This window comes from Oncorhynchus nerka, linkage group LG7 (assembly GCF_034236695.1).
Source record: "Oncorhynchus nerka isolate Pitt River linkage group LG7, Oner_Uvic_2.0, whole genome shotgun sequence".
NCBI lineage: Eukaryota > Metazoa > Chordata > Actinopteri > Salmoniformes > Salmonidae > Oncorhynchus > Oncorhynchus nerka.
In genome coordinates this window covers 72,836,150-72,846,388 of record NC_088402.1, presented here as the reverse complement: position 1 = coordinate 72,846,388, position 10,239 = coordinate 72,836,150, and the positions used below count along the sequence as shown (strand labels likewise).

The following is a 10,239-nucleotide window of genomic DNA, read 5'->3' as shown; positions in this document are numbered from 1 at the left end:
GGTGCAGAGGGGTGGTGTTAAACTACTCCTATCATTCTCTCTCATGCACACACACACTCGAGCACACACTCGGGCATGCACACACACAAACAAACAAATGTGTGAACAGTACTGCCTTCTGATGTTTTGTGCTGTGTAGTGCTGGTTATGACTATACCATCTGAAATACCCAGTGACAGGTTATGTCTATGTTTATACACACTTTATTGTGGCCTAGTGGTTAGAGCGTTGGACGAGTAACTGAAAGTGCAAATCCCCGAGCTGACAAGGTACAAATCTGTCGTTCTGCCCCTGAACAGGCAGTTAATCCACTGTTCCTAGGCCGTCATTGAAAATAAGAATTAGTTCTTAACTGATATGCCTTGTTAAAAAAAATGGTGTGCTTCCTCTAGACCTATTTGGGTCAAAAAATTAAGCAATTTGTGTAATCCTAAATGATAGGGAGTATAAATCTTTTCACAACCATTTGTATTGTGCAGACAACAGTGACTTCTGGCGAAATATTTGAAGAACTGCATCAAGCACCAACTTGTGAGGGAGACTGACATTTTTAAAATTGTTCTTAAATTATTTGTTCAATTATATTAGTCTACACACAGATGTAATTTAAAAACATCTTACTTTCACGCCTGAGCAGAATTGATGCTCTCAAACACAGCAAAGACAAAGTACACGTTCACGGCCAGGTTGCAAGTTAGCCTGCACAGGCGCTAGTGGTCGTTATTTACCTGTCGTTTATTTTCTATTTTTTTTATAGTGAGCCGTCTAGAAACAGATCAATAGTGACCTCTATCGGCTGTTTAGGCTAGTTGCAGGTGTGTTAACGTGTAAAAAAAAACTACGCAAAACCTGTTATATAGATATCATCATATTGTAACTTGTTATATAGATCCACATCGATATTTTTAAAGGCGTATGCATGTACTGTAGGAACGGAACCAGTACAGCCATACGTACTGTAGGAACGGAACCATTACAGCCATACACGGGGACCAAAATTGGGTGCTTAAGTTTCTGGGGGAGTGAGTAAGTGATGCACCTAACATACAAAAAGCGCTCGACACTGCCATGAAAGTTGCATAGTTTGCTGTCGTTTGTGTAATTTCATCTGACACCTTTATAGCGTTAAACTTTATTTTCTGTAAGTATTTTTCAATTAACTGCCACCTCTTTGTATAACATATGTGTATATGAATTGCAGACGTGCAAATGTTGATGGTCCAGCAACCCTCTTGAAAAATCTGCCTCGTCGCTTTAGCTGCTTGCTAACTAACGATTAGCTACAACGAGCCAACACAAATGTTATTAGCTATACTAGCAAGCTATCCTAGGAAGCTAACGTTAGCTACAATCCACGCTCTTTCTTGATAGTTACAACCAGTCGCAGTGTCTTTCTGTACTTGACACGCATTTCAGTTTACAGTAAGTTTGTTTGAAGGTACGAAGATACACTGGGCAGCTGGCTAGGTGAATAATGGCTTAATACCGTTAGTTAGCTACATTGCAGTATTACAAATGGCTAAATATATATCATATATTTGCCCTATGGTATGGGCACATGTTTCATTGTTAACATCAAACTTCTTTTCTTTTTTTTTACTGTACTTTCGAGTTTTCTGTCCTTTTACCTCTAATTTATTTTGTGACTCATCTTTTTTGCCAGGGTTTTGGGTGGAGTAGGTAGACATGGCTGACCAAGAAATTGGGCCCGTTGGGTTGGGCAAGAGGGCTGCAGCAGGTGCTGCAGTTTTCAAAGTGCGCGAGGCTGCAATGGCTATTCTTCAAACAGAATCTACTGGTAACCTGAAAGTACAAAAACGGAGTGTCCCATCGACTCCTTTCATCGTACCAGAACCTTCCCTAAAACCATACAAGCGGCCCCCCACTCTGCTAATGCCATCCCAGTTGGAGGATTTACCTGTGAGGTGTGCGGCCAGAACTTCTTCTCTTTTCCTCAGATGGTGAGACACAAACAGTTCCACGACGAAGAAAGGCCCTTTCCCTGTGGTGTGTGTGGGAAACGTTTCCTGAGCCGCAGCCACTACACTGAGCACCAGCGGGTTCACACAGGGGAGCGCCCCTTTCCTTGCGACCAGTGTGAGCGCTCGTTCACCACACACCACAACCTAAAGCGTCACCACACCATCCATGCCAAAGAGGAGGCGTACCGCTGCCGAAAGTGTGGCGTACTCTTCTGCCAGCGTCACGAGTACCCCAATGGCATACCTCAACCTGACCTCGAGCCTCGACCTGGGTTCGAATCCATGCCCACGATGCAACCCACACCTCCCATTCAGGTCACACTCACACCCAAGCAGCTTAAGAAGCTTAACAAGAAGAGCCATAATCTCTCAACCAAACATGATCATTCTAAGAAGAAGAAGAAAAAGAGGAGAGTCAAGCATCCAGGCACAGCAGAGAAAGTACATTCTGTGCCTCAAGAGGAACTTTGGCCTGTGTTGTTAACTAGAGGAGAAAAATTTCAAAAAGTTGCGTATGACATCGAGGTTATTCTTTGATCCTGCATGATGAAACAAATGGGATAATCAGTTAGATCATGATTTTTAAAAACAAGATGAACATTGTTCTGTTTCTTCTCCACCCATGTGGATGCACTGTTTCATAAAAGGACTTATACCTCAACACTTGTTTTGCATCACATCATGATTTTGGTATTTATTCCTTCATTGAGTTTGAGAAAATAAGAACTTTCTCTCCACCAGTGATAATGATTAGAAAATATTTTGTCAAGCATTTAAAATGGTTAACAGTCCTCTGAAATGTTATGTTTTTTTTTTGTGGATATATTTTTTTGGATTATGATTCATTCATTCAATTATACTTGATCCATTGTGAAGAAAGGGCTAATTAGACTGTCTATACATTATTAAATGACTTGCTGTTAAACTATCTTACTCTTCTGTTACACATTCAAAACTCATTTTTATAACAAATCATGTTCATCCACTTTTTAGATTACGATCATGGAGGCCTGTAGTGTTTCTTGCTGGTTCTCAACCATTAAATTGTCCAGAAATTGCCCTCACCAATGTATGTACATGTAAATAATCCTGAGTTTTTTTGTTTATGAATTAGGAATATCTATAGTCCGTGTTAAGTGAATAATTCTGTTGAATTGGAGTAACAATTAAAGTTCCAGAGTCTATGTCAAACTGCTATGAAATGATATATTGTCTCTGATTTGAGTTCTGCATAACTACCTCAGGCTGTAGATTGTAAATATGTATTTAAAAAAAAATGATAATGGGTTTACTAATTTCTTGATTTAACACTTTACTATATATATATATATAAATGAATGATGTGGACACCCCTTCAAATTAGTGGATCGCGCTACTTCAGCCACACCCTTTGCTGACAGGCGTGTAAAATCGAGCACACAGCCATGCAATCTCTATAGGCAAACATTGGCAGTAGAATGGCCTTACTGAAGCGCTTTCAACATAGCACCATCATAGGATGCAACCTTTCCAACAAGTCAGTTTGTCAAATTTCTGCCCAGCTGGAGTTTCCCAGTCAACTGTAACTGCTGTTATTGTGAAATGAACATGTCTAGGAGCGACAACTGCTCAGCAGCAAAGTGGTAGGTCACACAACTCACAAAACGGGACCGCCGCATGCTGAAGAGTGTAAAATCGTCGGTCCTCGGGTTACAAAACTTACCAAGTTCCAAACTGCTTCTGGAAGCAACGTCAGCATGAGAACTGTTAATCGGGAGCTTCATGAAATTGGGTTCCATGGCTGAGCAACCGTACACAAGCATAAGATCACCATGCGCAATGCAAAGCGTCGGCTGGAGTGGTGTTCAGCTCGCCGCCATTGGACTCTGGAGCAGGGGAAAAGCGTTCTCTGGAGTGATGAATTGCGCTTCACCATCTGGCATTCCGACGGACAAATCTGGATTTGGTGGATACCAGGAGAACGCTACCTGTCCCAATGCATAGTGCCAACTGTAAAGTTTGGTGGAGGAGGAATAATGGTCTGGGACTGTTCATGGTTCAGGCTAAGCCCTTTAGATCTAGTGAAGGGAAATCTTAACGCTACAGCACACAATTATATTCTAGATGATTCTATGCTTCCAACTTTGTGGCAATAGCTTGGGTTGGCCCTTTCCTGTTTCGGCATGTCAATGCCCCCGTGTCGATATTGGTGTGGAAGAACTTGACTGGCCTGCACAGAGCCCTGACCTCAACGCCATCGAACACTTTTGGGATTCATTGGAACGCTGATTGCGAGCCAGGCCTAATCGCCCAACATTAGTGCCCGACCTCACTAATGCTCTGCATTGCTGCAAGTCCCTGCAGCAATGTTCCAACCTCTAGTGGAAAGCCTTCCCAGAAGAGTGGAGGCTGTTATAGCAGCAAAGGGAGATCAACTCCATATTAATGCCCATGATTTTGGAATGAGATGTTTGACGAGCAGGTGTCCACATACTTTTGGTCAGGTAGTGTATTTGTTTTTCTTTCTATCATGTCACGAGACTCCTCTTAAAGTGAATGTAGGCATGCATAGAAATATTGGCTCAGCTAACATAAAATACTGGTGTGATAAATACTGTAAAGTACTTTGTATCAGCCTCTGTATTACAGCAGACATGTCTATCACTTATCTTCAGTATTAAAAAAGGTTAAAGAGGCACCCATCTTGCTTCTCTATATCATGCTTGTCTTGCAACAACATGTAAACACTAAATTGTACTTATGTAAAACATAACATTTGATATGCATCAGCAGTGCTAGAAGTGGGTTATTACCATCACCAACTGTTATGGATCTAGTTCTGGGTCCTGAGCTTGACTAGCTCTAGTTAGATCCCTGTTTGGATATCGTCCAGAGATATGGACGGAGTAACGTTTACTATAGCTCTGTTGGAATAACTTTTATAACTTTGACACCTGGAAACAGAAGATGCTCTACGGGAATGACAGAGTACATCCAAATCATCTTGGCTCCTGGACTCTGTCCACGCATTTCAAGGCTGCGTTGAGACAATGACTTATCAATGACCCAAGCCCAGCTCCGATACCATTGTGTCGCTGAGTTGTAGTAATGCTGCAGCAAATATACATTATCCCAGGGGCGGTAGCAGTCACAATGTAAGTAACCTAGTTTATCAGCTCCAACATAAATAACATTCTCATGTCTACTTCTGATAAGCCTCCCAGTAAAGCAATAAATACAATAAAGCATCCCAGAAAAGTGTGAAAAATAGCCTACATAAACAGCCTACGAAACGAGGTTCAGAAAATCAACTTGCTAGTAACAGATGACATTCGTATTCTGACTATCTCTGAAACTCACTTAGATAATACCTGTGATACAGTGGTAGCAGTACATGGCTATAACATCAACAGAAAATACAGAAATGCCAATGGGGGAGGTGTTGTGGCCTATATACAGTGCCACATTTCTGTAAAGGTTAGAGAGGATCTCATGAAATACTATTGAAGTAATATTGCTACTGGTTCACCTGCCTCACCTAAAGCCCATTCTTTTTGGAAGCTGCTATATACCAAGTACTAACAGTCAGTGTCTGAATAATATGTGTGAAATGCTTGATAATGTATTTGATATCAACAACATTTCAATGTGACCTTAATATTGACTGGCATTCATCAAGCTGGCCACTCAATGAAAAGCTTCAAACTGTAACCAGTGCCAGCAACCTGGTTCAGGTTGTCAGTCAACCAAACAGCACAGGAATGAAATCATCAACATGTATTGATCACAACTTTACTAATGCTGCCGAAATCTGCTTTAAAGCTATATCCAAATCCATCGGCTGTAGTGATCACAATATAATAGCCATATCTAGGAAAACCAAAGTTCCAAAGGCTGGGCCTAATATAGTGTATAAGAGGTCATACAATACATTTTGTAGTGATTCCTATGTTGATGATGGAAATAATATTTGCTGGTCTGTGCTGTGTGATGAGGTGCAACCAGACGCTGCACTTGACACATTTGTGAAATTGCTTTTTTCTAGTTACTAATAAGCATGCACCAATTAAGAAAATGACTGTGAAAATTGTTAAATTCCTGTGGATTGATGAATAATTTTTTTTAAATTATGGTTGAGAGGGATGAGGTCAAAGGAATGGCAAATAAGTCTGGCTGCACGACCGATTGGCAAACGTACTGCAAATGGAAAAATCATGTGACTATACTGAATAAAAAGAAGAAACTATACTATGAAACAGATAAATTATATAAAGAATGATAATAAAAAGCTTTGGAGCCCCTTAAAGGCAAACTCAGCTCCATCATTCATTAAATCAGATTCATCTGATTGGCTCATTCATCACAAAACACATTGATACTGCCAACTACGTTAATGACTTTCATTGGCAAGATTAGTACATTTAGGCATGCCAGCAACATGACATGCCAGCAACAAATGCCGACACTATGCATCCAAGTATTACTAACCAAATTATGAAACACAAGCATTGTAATTTTGATTTCCAAAAAGTGAGTGTGGAAGAAATGAAACAATTATTGTTGTCTATCAACAATGACAAGCCACCTGGGTCTGACAACTTGGATGGAAAATTACTGAGGATAATAGCAGACACTATTGCCACTCCCATATCTTCAATCTAATCCTACAAGAAAGTGTGGGCACTCTGACCTGGAGTGAAGCAAAAGTCTTTCCTCTACCCAAGAATAGTTAGGCCCCCTTTACTGGCTCAAATAGCTGACCAATCGGCCTATTACCAACCCTTAGTAAACTTTTGGTAAACATTGTTTGACCAGATACAATGCTATTTTACAGTAAATAAATTGATAAAATACTTTCAGCACATTTATAGGGAAAGACATTCAACATGCACGGCACTTACACAAATGACTGATGGCTGAGAGAAATTGTCGATTAAAAAGCTGTTTTGTTAGACTTCAGTGCGGCTTTTGACATTATTGATCAAAGTTTGCTGATGGAAAAACGTTTGTGTTATGGCTTTAAACCCACAGCTACAGTGGGGCAAAAAAAGTATTTAGTCAGCCACCAATTGTGCAAGTTCTCCCACTTAAAAAGATGAGAGAGGCCTGTAATTTTCATCATAGGTACACTTCAACTATGACAGACAAAATGAGAGAAAAAAAATCCAGAAAATCATATTGTCGGATTTTTAATGAATTTATTTGCAAATTATGGTGGAAAATAAGTATTTGTTCACCTACAAACAAGCAAGATTTCTGGCTCTCACAGACCTGTAACTTCTTCTTTAAGAGACTCCTCTGTCCTCCACTCGTTACCTGTATTAATGACACCTCTTTGAACTTGTTATCAGTATAAAAGACACCTGTCCACAACCTCAAACAGTCACACTCCAAACTCCACTATAGCCAAGACCAAAGAGCTGTCAAAGGACACCAGAAACAAAATTGTAGACCTGCACCAGGCTGGGAAGACTGAATCTGCAATAGGTAAGCAGCTTGGTTTGAAGAAATCAACTGTGGGAGCAATTATTAGGAAATGGAAGACGTACAAGACCACTGATAATCTTCCTCGATCTGGGGCTCCACGCAAGATCTCACCCCGTGGGGTCAAAATGATCACAAGAACGGTGAGCAAAAATCCCAGAACCACACGGGGGGACCTAGTGAATGACCTGCAGAGAGCTGGGACCAAAGTAACAAAGCCTACCATCAGTAACACACTACGCCGCCAGGGACTCAAATCCTGCAGTGCCAGATGTGTCCCCCTGCTTAAGCCAGTACATGTCCAGGCCCATCTGAAGTTTGCTAGAGAGCATTTGGATGATCCAGAAGAAGATTGGGAGAATGTCATATGGTCAGATGAAACCAAAATATAACTTTTTGGTAAAAACTCAACTCGTCGTGTTTGGAGGACAAAGAATGCTGAGTTGCATCCAAAGAACACCATACCTACTGTGAAGCTTGGGGGTGGAAACATCAGGCTTTGGGGCTGTTTTTCTGCAAAGGATCCAGGACGACTGATCCGTGTAAAGGAAAGAATGAATGGAGCCATGTATCGTGAGATTTTGAGTGAAAACCTCCTTCCATCAGCAAGGACATTTTTCAAGTCTTTCAGCATGACAATGATCCCAAACACACTGCCCGGGCAACGGAGGAGTGGCTTTGTAAGAAGCATTTCAAGGTCCTGGAGTGGCCTAGCCAGTCTCCAGATCTCAACCCCATAGAAAATCTTTGGAGGGAGTTGAAAGTCCGTATTGCCCAGCAACAGCCCCAAAACATCACTGCTCTAGAGGAGATCTGCATGGAGGAATGGGCCAAAATACCAGCAACAGTGTGTGAAAACCTTGTGAAGACTTACAGAAAACGTTTGACCTCTGTCAATGCCAACAAAGGGTATATAACAAAGTATTGAGATAAACTTTTGTTATTGACCAAATACTTATTTTACACCATCATTTGCAAATAAATTCATTAAAAATCCTACAATGCGATTTTCTATATTTTTCCCCCTCATTTTGTCTGTCATCGTTGAAGTGTACCTATGATGAAAATTACAGGCCTCTCTCATCTTTTTAAGTGGGAGAACTTGCACAATTGGTGGCTGCCTAAATACTTTTTTGCCCCACTGTATATTGTGGATAAAGAGTTACTTGTCTAACAGAACACAGAGGGTGTTCTTTAATGGAGGCCTCTCCAACATAATCCAGGTAGAATCAGGAATTCCCCATGGCAGCTGTCTAGGCCCCTTACCTTTTTTCAATATTTACTAATGACCTGTCACTGGCTCTGAGTGTCTATGTATGACTCAACACTATGTACGTCAGCTACTACAGTGAGTGAAATCCCCGCAACACTTAAAAAAGAGCTGCAGTCAGTTTCAGAATGGCTGGCAAGAAGTAAATTAGTCCTAAATATTTCAAAAAGTAAAAGCATTGTATTTGGGACAAATCATTCACTAAACTCTCTACCTCAAATAAATCTTGTAATGAATAATGTGGAAATTGAGCAAGTTGAGGAGACTAAACTGCTTGGACTAATCCTGGATTGTAAACTGTCATGGTCAAAACATATTCATGCAACAGTAGCTAAGATGGGGAGAAGTCTGTCCATAATAAAGCTCTACTCTGCCTTAACAGCACTATCAACAAGGCAGGTCCTACAGGCCCTAGTTTTATCGCATCTGCACTACTGACTCCAAGCTGCCTATTTATACTACTAGCACACAGCTCCGACACCCATGCATACCCCACAAGACATGTCACCAGAGGTCTCTTCATAATCCCAAAGTCCAGAAAAGACTATTGGAGGCACACAGTACTACATAGTCCATGGCTACATGGAACTATTCTACATCAGGTAACTGATGCAAGCAGTGTAATTTTCTTTTTTTCTTTTAAAATATAAAAATACACCTTATGGAACAGCGGGGACAATGAAGAGACACAGACACACGCATTGATTTTTTTATCATAGATATGTGGGCTGATATAAAATGTAATGTCATGTAATAATTTAAATCGTATATAACTGCCTTAATGTTGCTGGACCCCAGGAAGAGTAGATACTGCCTTGGCAGCAGCTAATGACTCCTATCTCTCATATAAATATTGGTTAAACTGAATTTCGACTTTGAGTTTGAAGTACTATTCATGTGGTAAATGTAAACTAGGCTGTGTTTACAAAGGCAGACAAGTTCTGATGTTTTTTTCACTAATTGGTCTTTTGACCAATCACATCAGATCTTTTCACATCAGAATTTTTAAAGAGCTGATCTGATTGGTCAAAATACCAATTAGATTTTTTTTTTTTAAGCCCAAGTTTCTTAGTTACAGTGCATTCGGAAAGTACTCAAACCCCTTGACTTTCCACATTTTGTTACGTTACAGCCTTATTCTAAAATGGATTAAATCCCCCCCCCCCCCCAATCTACACACCATACCCCATAATGACAAAGCAAAATATATATATATTTTTGCAAATGTATACAACAACAAAAAAAGATATCACATTTACATAAGTATTCAGACCCTTTACTCAGTACTTTGTTAAAGCATCTTTTGGCAGCGATTACAACCTCAAGTCTTCTTGGGTATGATGGTACAAGCTTGTCACATTCTTCTCTACAGATCCTCTCAAGCTGCACAGCTATTTTCAGGTCTCCAGAGATGTTTGATCGTGTTCCAGTCTGGGCTCTGGCTGGGCCACTCATGGTCATTGAGACTTGTACCGAAGAATACATTTGCAAAAAAATCTAAAAAACTTTTTTCACTTTGTCATT

The 10,239-nt window shown here is 40.4% G+C and overlaps 1 long non-coding RNA gene across 1 annotated transcript; it reads left to right on the top strand.

The window, feature by feature from the left end:
- The first annotated feature begins 835 nt into the window (after window positions 1-835).
- On the top strand, window positions 836-3,173 carry LOC115132832 (uncharacterized). The gene is made up of 2 exons (XR_010464406.1): window positions 836-1,141; window positions 1,664-3,173. It is a non-coding gene; the product is annotated as an uncharacterized LOC115132832 (long non-coding RNA).
- The last annotated feature ends 7,066 nt before the right edge of the window (window positions 3,174-10,239 follow it).